Source organism: Ursus arctos, unplaced genomic scaffold, assembly GCF_023065955.2.
Source record: "Ursus arctos isolate Adak ecotype North America unplaced genomic scaffold, UrsArc2.0 scaffold_16, whole genome shotgun sequence".
NCBI classification, from domain to species: domain Eukaryota; kingdom Metazoa; phylum Chordata; class Mammalia; order Carnivora; family Ursidae; genus Ursus; species Ursus arctos.
In genome coordinates, this window is record NW_026622830.1 from 21890731 (window position 1) to 21906802 (window position 16072).

The following is a 16072-nucleotide window of genomic DNA, read 5'->3' on the forward strand; positions in this document are numbered from 1 at the left end:
GAGGCTTAATAATCTAACCAAGGACATAGAGATAGAACCAGTTTGGCACTCAGTAAATGTTAACAGATAAACATAAATCATAATAAAAGTCTGTGCTCAGTTAACTTTAGTTTCCCCTCTTTACAAGTTTCCTTCAGGAATTGTGCTTGATGAGTAACGATATAATAGACGGTCGCTGTCCTTGAGATGTTTGGTAACATTACTTCCATTTGTCCTAATTTAGTTGAGACTATTTTTAGTGAGATTAACCAAAAATCTCCTTCAGGGAGGGAATTATGTCGGGTGTATTTTGGTGTTATTGGGTCATTAAATTTAATGTGTGTAATCATTCTTAAAATAAAAACACACCGAAACTCCATTTCTCTTGTGGCACCCAAGAAAGAAGGTGGTGTGGCTGGCAGTTGTTTTAATAGAGGTGATAGAATGGAGGACTGGGAATTAGGAGCCCTGTATCTTGGATTCTAGTTCTTCAGTTATTCAGTTCAGAATGTGCTCATTCACCAAAAATTTGGTAAGCGCCTTCCACAAGCCAAGCACTGTGCTAGGCTATGTGCCCTTGGTTACATCTCTGGGTCCATGTCAAAGTAGGATGCCTTCCCTGCCTCGCGAGGGTTCTTAAGAGCTTCATTAAGGATGTGATTTGGCGGAAGGGGAGGAGGCGGGCCAGACGCCTCACTCGACGCCCCTCCCTCCGGGCAGCTCTACTTTCAGGTTCTCCCGGGAGACTCCGCAACATGAAAAACTACATCCAATATGGCGCCGCCAGGCCCTCCCGGCTTAGCCACCATCTTCTCGGTAGTTCTCGAGAGGACAGGCACAGCACGCCTGCGCGGCCCCAGCAGTCTCAGAGCGCCTCCGCGGCCGCAGAGCCTTCCCCGCCCCTCTCACAGCCGCCGCCGCCGCTGCTGCTGCCGCTGCTGCACTGCTGGCGGGTGCCCGCGCCTCAGGTGAGTGAGCGCCTCAGCCCGGCCCGCTGGGGACGCGCGGCGCTGCCTGCGGGGGCGTCGCTCCCCGTGCTTTCTCCTTCCGCGCCTCATCTCCGCGGCGCGCGGGGGCCCGCGGCTCGCGCTGCCAGCCTCCTCTGGGTCCCCCGGCGCCCTCCGCTCTCTCGGCCGGTGGGACCTGGGTCAGCCTGGCCTCCCTCAGCAGCTCCCCGCGCCCGGGCTTCGGGGCCTCGCGACGAAGCCGCCGATGACAGCATGCGGGCGGCAAGGGCCGAGCCTCCGGGCGCCCGACCCCCTCAGTCTCAGGGACGCACCTCAAGCGCGCCTCCCTTTCCCGCTCCTGCGGTACAGGAGGCAGAGGTCGGTGGGCCTCGGGTCCGGCGTTCACCTGCCCCGCCCGTCCCGAAGCCAGGGGGTGCTTGAAAGGTGGGCCGGGAGCTCGCCTTGCATGCGTACGACCCGGGTGCAGCGAGGAGTACCCTCGGGCTGGACCCCACGATGACCGTGCGAGGAGGGGCTTCTTAGCCCCACTTTACAAATGAGGAAACTGAGGCACAGAGGTGAAGTGCCGTGCCCAAGGTCATGCGCCTGGTAGGGGCAAGGGCTAGCTCTTCAAGTCGGGGTCTCAGGCTCTCAGGCCAGTACAGTTGGAATTTGATCTTGTACCTTTAAAAATTTTTGAAATACACTTGAATCTCTGGAGTTGTTTTTGAAATACACTTGCATCTCTGGAGTTGCTTCTTCAACGTCATAGAAGTAGGCTGTGAAAACAATATCTTGTTGGAGCACAATTGAGGTTTTACTGTAATAAAATAATAATAGTATGTTGTTGATAAGAGCTCACCTTCATCCAACGCTTGCTGTGTGCCAGGGATATTATTGAACATTTTATGATGATTATCTCAATACCTCAGCATTTCCCTACCCAGTGCGTCCCCCTTCTTTTTCATGCAGCCCCACACACTCCCCCCCCCCCCCCCCGACGAATCTGGCCTCTATGTCACAGGTAGACAGACTAGAACCTCATGGAGGGAGGCAAGGAAGCCCTCCCATGGTACCTCACTGGCAGAACAGGGATAAGCCTTGTCTGCCCGCATCCAGATTTTACCCCCAATCTGGCCCCCCAGAGGATATAATTAGTCTTCCTTTTCTGGCTGCCAGGAGAGCAGGACTGGGCTAGCTGGGCTGGCCGGATCTGGAGGTGACAGAGCAAATTTGGTGAGCACTCACCTCATTCTGGGGCTTTTTGGCTCTGTTCCAACGCTGGGCTTGAACATCTCGGTATTCAAGATAAAGTAACAAGAGGAGAAGGCATTGGCAAAGTGGTGGTGAATGTAAGAAGCCTCCATGATTTAAAGTCCCAACGGAACAGCTGTAAAAATATATGAATGTTTCTTCCCCAAAATAACTAGCTCAAGTGTCTTTTTTCTCCCTTAGCAAATCTTCCTACACACTTCAAAGCTCCGTTAACTCACCACCTTTTCTGTGAAGCCTTCCTTGCTTGATTTTCCCAATTGGAATCTCTCTCTCTCTCTCTCTCTCTCTCTCTCTCTCTCTCACACACACACACACACACACAGTAGGGTAGAGGCTTCAGTCTTACCCTCAGGACACACACACACTCTCTCTCTCTCTCTCTCTCTCTCTCTCTCTCTCACACACACACACACACACACACACACACACACACACACACACAGTAGGGTAGAGGCTTCAGTCTTACCCTCAGGACTATTTTTGCAGCCCAAGTGCTTGGTTCATAGCAGGCTGTTGGTAAAGACTCTGTGAATTTCCACTGCTCCTTTTTATTACTCAGAGTGATGTTTTCCTGCTGCCCTTCTGTTCCTCCTTTTTGCCCTTCAGTTTCTCTTTGCTGTCCTTTCCTTTAGATTCAACTTCTGGTTGAATCTGACCTGTCACTCAGAGGTCTCCATTCCACCTGTTTTGTAAATTTGCGGGTTAAGAGTTTTGCATCAAGAAGCCTTTTTATCCCCAACAGTGGAGTTGGTATATGCCATATAAGTGTACAGGGCAGTTTTTATTTGCATGTTGGCAATAAAGTAGCCTGAGGCTTATAGCCTTTTAGTCTATCCCTAGGAGAATTCTCCCAGTCTTTTGCCTTATGTGGCTGACTACCCCTGGTGCTATCAGAGTAATCAGAATTTTTTTTTAAAGATTTTATTTATTTATTCGACAGAGATAGAGATAGCCAGCGAGAGAGGGAACACAAGCAGGGGGAGTGGGAGAGGAAGAAGCAGTCTCATAGCAGAGGAGCCTGATGTGGGGCTCGATCCCATAACGTCAGGATCACGTCCTGAGCTGAAGGCAGACGCTTAACCGCTGTGCCACCCAGGTGCCCCTAGAGTAATCAGAATTTTTTGCTTAAATCACTTCATACTATTTACAATAATAAGTATTCAAAGGGCTCTTCGGGAGGCAGCAGATCTATGTATAGGTTTTCTACGTAACTGAAGCTTTTTGAAGAGCTTTTCCAAATAATTTTCTGCAAATATATCGAGTTGTTATTGTTTATAAGGCATGGTGTAAGATTTTCAATGGACTAAAATATGATCCTTGTTAAAAGAGCTTACTAGCTAACTGGGAAACACCATATCTAGCTTAAGTCAGGTCTAAAAATTTGTGTAATAGCATTATAAGCAAGCAATATGACAGTATAATGGGATATTTCATAAAGTCATAAACAGTTGAAGTTGAGAGGAAGCATCAAGTCATTGAGTCCCTCTTTTTTGCTTTTGCGGACCTCATCCTGAGAAGTGAACTTGTCCAAGGTCACAGAACTGGGCTACAACTTGAAATTCTAGACTTTTTATCCAATAATCAGTGAATTCATCCTTACTATTAACCAGTGACTCTATTAAAATTCCATTTATGTGCTTAGAACAGGAGTAAGGAAGAGATAACAAAAATATGATTCATGTCTTTAAGGAGCTTTTTTGGGGAATAGTAAAGAATTGTTAATTGTAACTATAATTGTTAAGTTGTGTGGTAGAGGAACTAGGTATGTCACAGGAGTTGTGGGGAGAGGAAAGAGGGATCAGCATGAGCTGTGGTAGTGAGAGCACTATGGGGAGAAGTTAGGACTTTCTGGGCTTTGACAGATTGGTACGGGAAGAATTAAAAGGACAAGGAAAGCATTTTGAAGTAGGGTGGTGAAACTGTGTTTAAGAAAACAGTAACAAAGGGGCGCCTGGGTGGCACAGCGGTTAAGCGTCTGCCTTCGGCTCAGGGCGTGATCCCGGCGTTGTGGGATCAAGCCCCACGTCAGGCTCCTCCGCTATGAGCCTGCTTCTTCCTCTCCCACTCCCCCTGCTTGTGTTCCCTCTCTCGCTGGCTGTCTCTATCTCTGTCTAATAAATAAATAAAATCTTTAAAAAAAAAAAAAAAAAAGAAAAGAAAACAGTAACAAAAAACAAAACAAAAAAAACCCTGGTTTGGCTAGAGTGGCTTGACTGGATTAGAATAGTGGTTCTCAACCTCTATTGTGCATTAGAATCACCTGAAGTTTAAAACCCAGATTTCAGGGGGTCCTGGCTGGCTCAGTCTGTAGAGCATGCAACTCTTGATCTCCGGGTCATGAGTTCAAGCCGCATTGGGCATCGCGCTTACTAAACAATAAAAAAAAAAAAAAACATTGTGGGGGGGCCCCACTTCCAGAGTTTCTGATTTAGTAGGTCCAGAGTGGGGCCTGGGAATTTGTATTTCTAACAAATTCTCAGATGATGCTGATGCTTCTAATTGAGGGACAACACTGAGAACTTCAACTGGATTTGAAAGTTGAGAAGCTAGAGTCAGAAATTGTCAAAGAATTTATTCCAAAAAGGCATAAAAGTGTGTGTTATATACCAGGATAGTAAAGCTCTGGAAAGATACATTCCAAACTTGTAATAGTAGTCACTTACGGAAGTAGGATTTAGGGGGTTGGAGAATTCACTTTGTATTCTTTACCTTTCTATATCTTACTTTTGCATTGTGCACATATTCCTTTTGTATTTTAAAAAGGGAAGAAAAGTAGGAGTCCTTTTTGAAGATATAAATATTTATGGATTTAAAAAGAGCTTGCTGAAGTAATCTAGTGTCATACAATAAACATTTTTAGACCGTATGCCAGATGCTACTAGGTTCTGGAAATACAAAACCTTTGCTAAAGCTTGCAGTCGGGTCATGGAGGTGGGCAGATAGCAGTTCTACAAAGTGTCATGTGAGCTTGCTAAGGACAAGGCTCTAGCTTTGTGCATGGCAGATGATAGGCATTTGGTAAATGATGAGTGAATGAGCAAACGCAGGCAAGAAGTGAAGATAGAAAAAAAAAAAAGGGCAAATGAGAGGTTCTGGAAGAAAAATGGCAAACCTGAACAGGGATGATAAAAGGAAACGGTGTGTCAAGGACTTCCAAATCCAAAGATGGGTAACAATTTGATTGGGTTTAATGTAGAACTAGGTGTCAAGTTGTCTATTCTGAAAGACCTTTTTAAATCAAGCTCCCCCTACCGTTTTTTAAGAGACAGATAATAGCACACAAAAACTTAACCTAGATTGAGTGTATTTACTAGATTTCGGGGCTTTCTTTGGTAAATGAAAATTTTTATTTTTAATCACAATGCTAATTCTGTTGTATTTATAATATTTACAATTTTGCCATCAGTTGTTCTTTTATTAATGTGAAATTAACTAAGACATATGGAGGATATCTTAAATACCTTGCAAAAATGGGTGCTATTATGGAGCGCCTAGGTGGCTCAGTCGTTAAGCATCTGCCTTCGGGTCAGGTCATGATCCCAGGGTCCTGGGATCAAGTCCCGAGTTGGGCTCCCTGCTTAGTGGGAAGCCTCCTTCTCCCTTTCCCACTCCCCATGCTTGTGTTCCCTCTCTCTCTCTGTCTCTGTCTGTCAAATAAATAAATAAAATCTTTAATAAATAAATAGTAATATATTTTTTAAAAATGGGTGGTATTGTATCTTCATCTTACTTCTTCAGTGAAGGTATGGTACAATTCTGTCATGTTTTCTATAACTTCTCACAGAGTTTGACATATTATCAGTCCTAACTAAATATCCCTTGTTGATGGCTGAATGGGATGTGCTTTGGAGGGAATGTGGCTCACTGCATTCTGAGGTGACTTCTGTATAAACACTAATTACATTACCAAACAGACTGTGGTATTAAACTTGGTAAAGAACATATGATATGGAGTAGGTGTTTTCCCCAGCTTTTTGTTTAAAAAAGTTAAAAAGTACAAACTTTTTATCTTCTTCAGATTTAATATAGAAAATGAAAATTCGTTTCCCAAGTAAAGGGGTGGCTTCCCTCAGGCTTTGGCTACATTATTTGACTATAGTCCCCTCACCACTTAAGTGTCCCCAGTCTACTTTGAGTTTTCAGTTTATCAATTATAAATTTCTGATACAGCCATTCTTTACACTTTATTACGTCTTTGTTTTTTGTTGTTACAGGTTTTGCAGTATCTTTTTAAAGATAATGCTGTTTCAGGCCTGGGGGCCATAGTTATTGTGTTGTAGGAACTGAGTTTGATATCCTAAACCCTCATTAATGCAATAAATCAGGATAAGAAAAATTGTACGGAGCTCTTAAAAACTGTATGAAGTTGCTTCGTATGTATGATGGTATCTTAAGGTTAGAAGTCTTGTCAGCTTTTCATTTAATTGGTAATTGTCATATGGTAATCTTACTAGAAATATCGTTTGCTTTCAAAACAGGTAGTTGTTTATTAAAAATGACAGTTTTATCCTTACAGTGCTTGTACTTTTTTAAGCCTGCACTTTCAACTTGTGGATAAAAGTTGAATACTTTTTTAAATTATGAGATTTTAGCTCAGAAGCCATTTTATATGAAACCATAATACTTGGCTGATAGAGGAGAAGAGGGGAATCCGGCAATTGTCTCTTTATTTCTGCAGTTGAGAAAGCTCTGGAGACAAGGCCCCTCCTGCCATTCTTCAACTTTTGTAGATACCCCTTCTTTTGAGTCTTTGTTGGGACATAGTTTTAACAGGGTGTTAACTAAAATTTAACGCTGGGTGATTTAGATTGGATAGGACAGATAACTTTTCTGATACACCCAGGGTGCAGGGCTCTTCTATTAAAGTAATAATGATCATAATCATAATACGTAAACTTTGTATAACGCTTTTTAGTTTTCACAGTTCTTTGATCATTAAGATTCTGGTAAACTCCCGTAGCCAAACCTGAAAAAATAAGCAGAATTAATGATTAGCTGGTATCAAGTGGGAAAAATTGGTTATAGAGGCCTGCCCAAGCTCTAGGTGCAGGGTGTTCAAGTTCAAATCCTTCTGCCAGGTTCAAATTCTAGTGGTGTGGCCTTCGGCATATTACAGAACCTCTCCAAGCCTCAGTTTCTTCATCTGTAAGGTGGAGGAAGATTATAGTACCTATCTTATAAATGGGTTGGGAAATAAAATGAAACAATGAATGGATGAAGTGCTTATCATGGTATCCGGTTCAGCGTATTAGGTTAGTATGAGTATTGAGTTACCACGTCTTACAGCCCTTGTTTGTCCTTTATCTCCACTCAGGCTGTCTTAAAGAACAAATTGTTTTCAGGGATTCTGTCTTATAGCTGATGGGAATCCAGAGCCCATCCCAAGAACATGTACTAGAGCCTTGCCAGCAGTAGTTTTCCTGGTGTCCTGAGTTGCATCCTTCAAGAGTGGAAGACAGAGGCCATTGCTTCTGCTTCTAGAGTTACTCTAGTATGACCACTGTGTTAGAGCTGCAGCTGGTTGGTGGGTGTCTGGGATTAAAAGAAGACCCCTAGATGGGTGTTGCTCTGTACTAGCAGTTATCTGTACCAGTACCCTGAAATGAATAGGACGATTATACAGCTCAGGCTCACATTCCCAGCTTGGCAGTCTCTGCAAACCTCCTGTTTACCACCTGCTGCCGTGCCAGAATTTAGGAGTGACACACAACGGGAAGGTGGGCCTCTTGTAGGGGTGCTGCTGTTTTCCCTTCAGAAAAATGCAAGCTGTGCAGATGGCCCTTCCAGGGCTGAGGGCCAGCAGGGGTGTTTCTGTTAGAATGAGGGTCTATGAGCATGCTTTAGTAGCTGCCTTTGAACACTTCCCCCCCCGCCCCGCCCCTTGGCTTATGATAGCATCTCTGAGGGTATTTTTTCTGGTGGAGAGTAACCCAGACTTTCCTTTATGTAGTAAAAAGGTCAGTGAGCTGGGTGGCTTGGCTTGTTTTTCTGGCTTTCTGGAGAGTCTCCTGAGACCCTTTCCTTTCCTAAGGGCCCCCAGGAGACAGCAATGAAACCAACATCCATTACCCTAGACGCTAAAGGGGGTGATTAAGTCAATAGTTTTATGATAGATTAATTCAGGCTTTAACCCTGGCAAAACTGAAGAGCCAAGTCATCAGATAATTTTGCTTCTTATAGACTGAATATGGAATTTAGCCCAGTCCTCTGCGATATCTTTCAGAGCCTGTAATAGGAATCTAGGTGCCACTCCCAGCCCCACACCCAGTTGGTCATGTGAGTTTAGGCAAATCACTTACATTTCAAAGCCTCTTTTCTCATCTGTGGACCAGTGGTTCTCAGCCCTGGCTACATACAGAATCACCCATGGAACTTTTTTTTTTTTTTTAAGATTTTATTCAATTATTAGAGAGAGTGTGTGCGCAAGCAGGGGGAGAAGCAGAGGAAGAGAGAACCTGAAGCAGACTCCATGTGCAGTGAGGAGTCCACAGGGCCGGATCCCACAAACACAAGATCATGACTTGAGCCAAAACCAAGAGTCAGATGCTTAACTGACTGAGCCACCCAGGCGCCCCCAATGGAACTTTAAAAACAATACTTGGGGCTTACCCTCGCCCAATTAAATTGTATCTTTAGGGTTGGAGCCTCGGTATTGATGTTCTTCAAAGCTTCCCAGGCCTTTCTGATGTGTAGCTAAGAGAACAACTGGACAAGATGACCACGTTTTAAACAACTGTGTCATTCTGTTCTTCAGGAACCTTTACTGTCTACACAGTAAAGTCTAATTCATGTGTTCTGACCAGCCTTGTCTTCTTTCCAGCCACATGTCTCCTGGATGTCGTTCACATTTCTTTCTTTCCCATCCTGATGTGCTCACAAGGAATGTCCCTTCTTCCCATTCAGCTATACAAAACTTATCCATTCAAGGCCCATCATTGTTACTTCCTTTGGGATCACCTCAGGCCTTGCTCATTTCTCCTCTGCACTGGTTCTAAACTTCATTTAGCTCTAAATGCAGTGAACACTAGATGCAATGTAAGACATGATACTCAAGCACTATTGCTCTTGGGGACATGGGACACATGGAAATACCACTGGTTTGACTTGTATGCTGTTAAAACATCTGTGGGTATCTTGTATTGTTGACTATCTCATTATGAGTGTGTATCTTACAGCTATCAGTTGATGATAGCTATCTATGATCTGACTTCAATGGGATTTTTAGCTTTATCTCCTACTCCTAATAGGAAACTACTGTTCTTGCCAAACTGGGACATTTTTCAACAGACCTGTGCTTTCTCATCTTCTTGCTTTTAAGTTCTCCTCCCTTTCTGGAGTTTCTTTTTTTAATTCTTCTCTCATTCTCATCGGTAGGAATTTAATCCTTTCTTCGAGGTCCAGTTCAAACATTAACCTCCTCCATGAAACTTTTTCTCAGCACCCAAAACCTGTATTAACTGACCTTTGCCCTAAAGCTCTGTAACCTTTAGAGCAGTGGTTCTCAAGTTGGGGCGATTTTACCCCCCAGAGGACATTTGGCAATATCTGGAGACGTTTTTGGTTGTCACAGTGGTCTGAGGAGGGTGCTACTGGCATCTAGTGGGTAGAGGCCAGAAATGCTACTAAATATTCTACAATGTGCAGGACAGTCCCCCATAACAAAGAATTATCTGGCCCAAAATGTCAGTGGTGCTGAGGTTGAGAAACTAACAGCCTTAGAATTTGTCCAATTCACAGGCTTAGGTTTATACTGCTTTGAACTGTAGTGATTTGTTTATTGACTTAATTTCCCTTACTCAGTGGACTTAATGGTTGAAGGTGAATTCAGTCCCAAACCTGTGCTTTCTTGTTAACGTCATAGGGCTTAATCCTACACCTGTGGCCTGATCGTAACCGCTTAGTGTAATTTAGGGCCAGAGATAAAAAGAGGTCTTCAGCTGGGGTGGATACAGTGAGGCAGCCAGCTAAATTTCTGTCCTTTTCACCCTCCTGGTCTTTTCATCTGTAATAACCTAGAAGGCAGTGTGATACGGGGGCCACAGGGCATAGAGGGAGCATTTGGGGTCTGAAGACAGTTGGGATCCGGTACTAGCTGTTGCATGGATTAGTTGTGTTGTGTTGCTCAGGCCATTTCACTTCTTTCAGCCTCAGAGTCCTCATCTGTGTCATCGAGATGATGCCAATGTGCCAGGGTTTTATTTCACAGTGCGATCCTGATAATCCAAAAGATATTAGATGTAAAGGTGCTTTGTAATTGTGAGGTGCTGTAATAATTACTCCTGCAGACAGTGGCTTATATGTAAAAAGAGAGGATGTGAGTCAGCTTGCTGTAGAAGCACCACTGTCTACCTTCTCACTTCCTGCAGCTTTTCAGCCATAACTACTTCAGCACCAGCTGACCCCTTCCAGCTCATTCTCCTCAGTAAGCCTCCTTTCTGTGTTGCCTTCATTCTGTTTTGGTTGCCTGTCTGCAGTCTTGCCAAAACCAAAGCGATTGACTCTGCCCTTAGAATACAGACTAGTGACCTGGTGTCAGTACATCTTGGCAAAGCCTGACGAAGGCCAGACAAATTACTGTGGTCATGGGGCAAGCTACAAAACAAGACAGCTTGTAGTTTAGCCAATACTATGTGTAGTCCCTTAATGTCTTTTTCAAGTAACAAAGCAATGTTTTTTAAGCACTGGAAATCTTAGTGAGTTTTCTCTGACACAGTGCGGGGTGAGATAATGGACACAGTGCAGGGTGAGATAAAAACCTGAGAGCCTCATGCCCCTGGGAGGGGCACCTTTCTGCTGATCTGCTGAGTGACCTTCAGTTAGTTATTGAATCTCATCAAGTTGGTAATGGGGGGGCGTGGATCTCTTAGGATTGTAGTAAGAACTGAAGAGTTGGGGGCTGGGGGAGCACTCACTCTGGGGAATAATGTAAAGTACTACATTTAAAGGGAGCTTCTGGGTCACAGAATGTCAGTCCTGTCAAGAGCCAAAAAGGTCATCCTACCCAGTCTCTTCCTTTAACTGACAAGGAAGTTGAGGCCTGGAAAAGGAAAATGCTTTGCCCAGTGCCACTCAACTAAGTAGGGGCCCACCTAGGTCCAGAGTCCACATTTGATGTGTTTATGGGCTTTTTCCCAAACTGGAGGAACATGGGCAGCCATTTTTTCTGAGTGAACAAAGTTTGCACTATATTGTTGGACTTTAAACTGTGTTCTGTAGAGCCCTAGCAGTCTCATCACCACTTCAGCCAGAGCCCCTATGCTTTTCTCTGTTTTCTTTTTCGAGTTGTGATGCAAAAATTAAGTCCATAGTCTTGATATCTTTAAAGGCTCTCTCAGTGTTGTCTCTGCGTATCACAGAACACTGGTGTCTCCTGTTCATCCTGGGAACATTTTTGCTTGCACTTCAGCTCAGAAATATCATTTTCTATATTTCTACACAGTGATATACATAGTCATGGGCTTTTTAGCATGGAGAACTAACCCTCATTTATCCTAGATTTTCACTGTCAGAAGATAATGGTCCTTTCTCAGTCCTGATCCTCCTCCTTCTCCCCCTCTTGGAATTTTCCTCCTCTTCCATATAAATCTTCCTTCTCCCCTTGACTTCTTTGACATCATATTTTTGCTTTTCTTCTTGTATCTCTGGGCTTTTTTTTTCTTTGTGTCTTACTGGTTCTGCTTTTTTTTTTTTTTTTTTTAAGATTTTATTTATTTGAGAGAGAGAGAAAGAGAGCCTGCACGCTCGAGTTGGGGGGGGGAGGAGGGGGCAGACGGGGAGAGAGAGGCAGAGAATCTCAAGCAGAATCTGCACTGAGTGCAGAGACCAGTGCCCGGTGCCCGGCTTGATCTCATGGCCCTGAGATCATGATTTGGGCTGAAACCAAGAGTCAGATGCTTAACCAGCCGAGCCACCCAGATGCCCCCTGATTCTGCTTTCTTTCCCATCACTCAGTTGTCTTTTAGAAGAGCCCAGGGCCTGCAGCTCCTCCTCATCTCTAGTTTGGTAAGCACCTGTGGATTTTCCTCATTAACACACTCTGGCCTATGCTCAGGTCTCTTGGAGGCCCAAATATTAACTCTGACTCTACACTGTTTTTTTCATCAATTTCTCTCTTATTGCTTCTCAGCTCCCCCATTGCACCATTTTTCTTTATCCTTCTGAAAACCTTGGCAAAATCCGACTCTTTTCTGACCGTATGCTATTTTTACCAACTTCATATCCCAAATCTCCCTTTTTCTTTCTGTGATTCCAGTAGCGTGATCACACTTGTCACCTTTCAGCTAGGATTTCTACAGCAAACCACTAAACTCTTTCTCTAGTATATTTCCCTTCTAGTTGGTCTGAGTTGTTGAATCTTTTTAAAATTCCATTTAATTTACTGAAATCCTTTTGGGAATAGGCAGGATGAAATTAGATGAATAGAGTCTTTCTCTACCCCATCCCCATCTCTTTTTTTTTTTTTTTAAAGATTTTATTTATTTATTTGACAGAGATAGAGACAGCCAGCGAGAGAGGGAACACAAGCAGGAGGAGTGGGAGAGGAAGAAGCAGGCTCATAGCGGAGGAGCCTGATGTGGGGCTCGATCCCAGAACGCCAGGATCACGCCCTGAGCTGAAGGCAGGTGCCTAACCGCTGTGCCACCCAGGCGCCCCCATCCCCATCTCTATTAAGGAATGTTGCTGATAATCACACCTTTTAGTTACCTCCTCAACTCAGATGTTCTCTCCTCGTCAGCTGATGAGGTCACATGTTGGATTGTCACCATTCCAAACTGATTGGCCAAGATCCTAAACAAGATCCCCAGGTTATTGTCTGTATATTGAGGTTTGAGGCACACTGTTATAATAACAAACAAGAAATAGCTCTTGTTGGGGCGCCTGGGTGGCTCAGCCTTTGGGTGTCTGCCTTCAGCTCAGGTCATGATCCCAGGGTCCTGAGATCCAGCCCCGCATCGGGCTCCCTGCTCGGTGGGAAGCCTGCTTCTGCCTCTCACACTCCCTTTGCTTGTGTTCCCTCTCTTGCTGTGTCTCTCTGTCAAATAAATAAATAAAATCCTAAAAAAAAAAAAAAAAAAAAATAGCTCTTGTTTCTGAAACTGGTTACCAAGTAATAGCTGGAATTTTATTTCTCTTATCCCTCCTCATTCTATCTTCTTGTCTTCAGCTAACTACTGAGATAGTGAGGTTTCTTGTCCTGATATGGTGACTCAAACCATCAGTCTGGCTTCCAAGTCAATGGTGGTATAGGAATTGCTCTCAGCTTCTACTACCTTTACTTCAAGGAGGTGCCCCTATGGGTAGAGAGGAAGAAATTTGCCCAGGATCTGACAGCCAGTACATGGGGCCTGGCGTAGACATTATGATAGTGGGGAAAGCAAAGGTTTTTACTTCTTTCTCTATTACTTACATAGATGGGAGATACTGGAAGAGTTACTTAACTTCTTTAAGCCTAAATTTATCATTTCTAAACTAAGAAATGAAAATATCTGCCTGGGAGGATTGTTAGGAGGATTAAACATAGGGTACTTAGAGTATAATTCCTGGCACAGAGTGGGAATTAACTTTTCCCCTTTTACTCTCTAGCCATTTGGTACCAGGTTCACTGCCTCAGTTTGAGGATGGCTGGTTTTTACTTGGCAGCCCTCGCTCTGCCTCCTACAACTGGGAAAGAGGATGAACATTTTGTAATCTACTGAAGTTTATAAAGTCCCTACCAGCTTTGTAAGAATATTAGTAGCCCTGGGGCGCCTGTGTGGCTCAGGAGGTTAAGCGTCCAACTCTTTTTTTTTTTTAAGATTTTATTTATTTATTTGACAGCGAGAGAAACAGCGAGAGAGGGAACACAAGCCGGGGGAGTGGGAGAGGAAGAAGCAGGCTCCCAGTGGAGGAGCCTGATGTGGGGCTCGATCCCAGAACGCCGGGATCACGCCCTGAGCCGAAGGCAGACGCGTAACGACTGAGCCACCCAGGCGCCCCATGTGTCCAACTCTTGATCTCAGCTCGGGTCTTGATCTCAGGGCTGTGAGTTCAAACTCCATGTCAGGCTCCATGCTGGGCATGGAGCCTACTTAAAAAATAAAAAATAATTAGTAGCCCTTACTACCAGGATGGGATCTAGCAGCCCTGTCATTTATGCAGATGAGGGAACTGCAGGCCTTAAAGATCCCCAGGAGGGAGCCAGTCTGTGTAGCTGAGAGATCTGGAGATGGAGTTTTCTACCATGTGATCTTAGTTTTCTTATAGGTGTTATAAAATTCCTCATTGGCAAGGGCTTGGGACAATGAGAACTGAGAAAAAATTAAATCTCTGGAGGAATGCAGTAGGTCCCCTGTAACGTGGAAGGTAAACATCTACTGTCTTGTTGCCAGTTCCAAGTCATGCTGGAATAGTTCACTGTCCTGCATTATCTGCATTGGGCCCAGCTGATAGGGAGAGGCTTCTCATTTAATTTGTGCCCTTGTTTAAGTGTTTCTCCTGGCACAAACATTGCATTTTTCTGCATCTTTAAAAAATGCTTGGGAACACTAGGTGAATGCCAGTCACTTTGGAACTGAGGACAACTCTGGCTTTCTTCTAGCCCTGAGGCTCCTTGACATATCTCTCCACACGGAGTTACATTTGAATAATTAACATCTTGAAGCGTCCTGCTTTCAAGTGAGTGAATTAAAGTAGGGAATAAAGTGGGTGGATTGGAAAACCATTTCAGGAAATCACCACTCTACATGGAAAAAAGAACAAGTGGAAATAGACTAAGATGTTAACAGTGGTTGTCTTTAGATGGAAGGACTGTGAGTAAAATAGCTTTTCATTTTCTGTGATTTCACATTTTCTAAAGTGAACACATATTATCTATAATAGGAAAAATAACTTTAAAATTACCATTTTAGGGGTGCCTGGGTGGCTCAGCCATTAAGTGTTTGCCTTCAGCTCAGGTCATGATCCCAGGGTCCTGGGATCGAGCCCCATATAGGGCTCCCTGCTCAGTGGGAAGCCTGCTTCTCCCTCTCACACTCCCCTTGCTTGTGTCCCCTCTCTCGCTATCTCTCTCTGTCAAATAAATACATAAAATCTTAAAAAAAAAAAAATTGCCATTTTAAATTACTGATAAACAGTGACATCCAAATGAAAAGTAGCCACAGTTTATAGGGTGATTAATATAAACACAACGAGGGGCGCCTGGGTGGCTTAGTTGGTTAAGCATCAGACTCTTGGTTTCAGCTCAGGTTGCAATCTCAGGGTCATGAGACAGAGCCCTGAGTGGGCTCTGCACTCAGCATGAAATCAGCTTGAGATTCCCTCTCCTTCTCCCTGCTCCCCCTGCTTGTGCTCTCTCTTTCTCTCTATGCGTCAAGTAAATAAATAAAATCTTAAAAAAAGAGGAAGAAGAAGAAGAAGAGGAGGAGGAGGAGGGGGAGGGGGAGGGTGGGAGGAGGAGGAGAAGAAGAAAGAAAGAAAGAAAGAAAGAAAGAAAGAAAGAAAGAAAAAGAGAGAAAGAAATGTATGTGGTATAAAAACAAAATAAAATAAAAATTCGGCTTCTGGTCATTTGGTAGCTCAATTAAGTTCATAGGATGCCTGGGAACTGAGAAAAAGAACCATATTCTTTTGGAGGTTAAATATCATCAGACTTGTTCTCTGTTAAGTGGCATGAATGTTTGGGGTGCTTGTGATTGGCCTGTGGGGTCCATAGTTTGAGGAGTGTTCCTGACTGGCACTCTCTGGGTTCTTAGAAGGAATGATAAAACGGCTTTTGTTAGTTTGTTCTAATGTAGTCGCAGTTGGAAGCAGAATTTATTTTGGTGTATTGGTCAGTGATAGCTAAAAGGTAGCCTAGAATCCATACCCTCTCCATAGCTAAGTAAATCAAAGCC

At 43.9% G+C, this 16072-nt stretch overlaps 1 protein-coding gene across 4 annotated transcripts in view; it reads left to right on the top strand.

Annotated features, from left to right (window-relative positions):
- The first annotated feature begins 729 nt into the window (after positions 1–729).
- Positions 730–16072, top strand: part of NDRG3 (NDRG family member 3) — a 72262-nt gene continuing 56919 nt past the window's right edge. For 3 of the 4 annotated variants that reach the window (XM_026503440.4, XM_026503442.4, XM_026503443.4), the window contains exon 1: positions 730–947. The gene's annotated coding sequence lies outside the window, so the exon portion shown is untranslated. The remainder of the gene's footprint in view (positions 948–16072) is intronic. The other variant, XM_026503441.4, reaches the window with a different exon arrangement.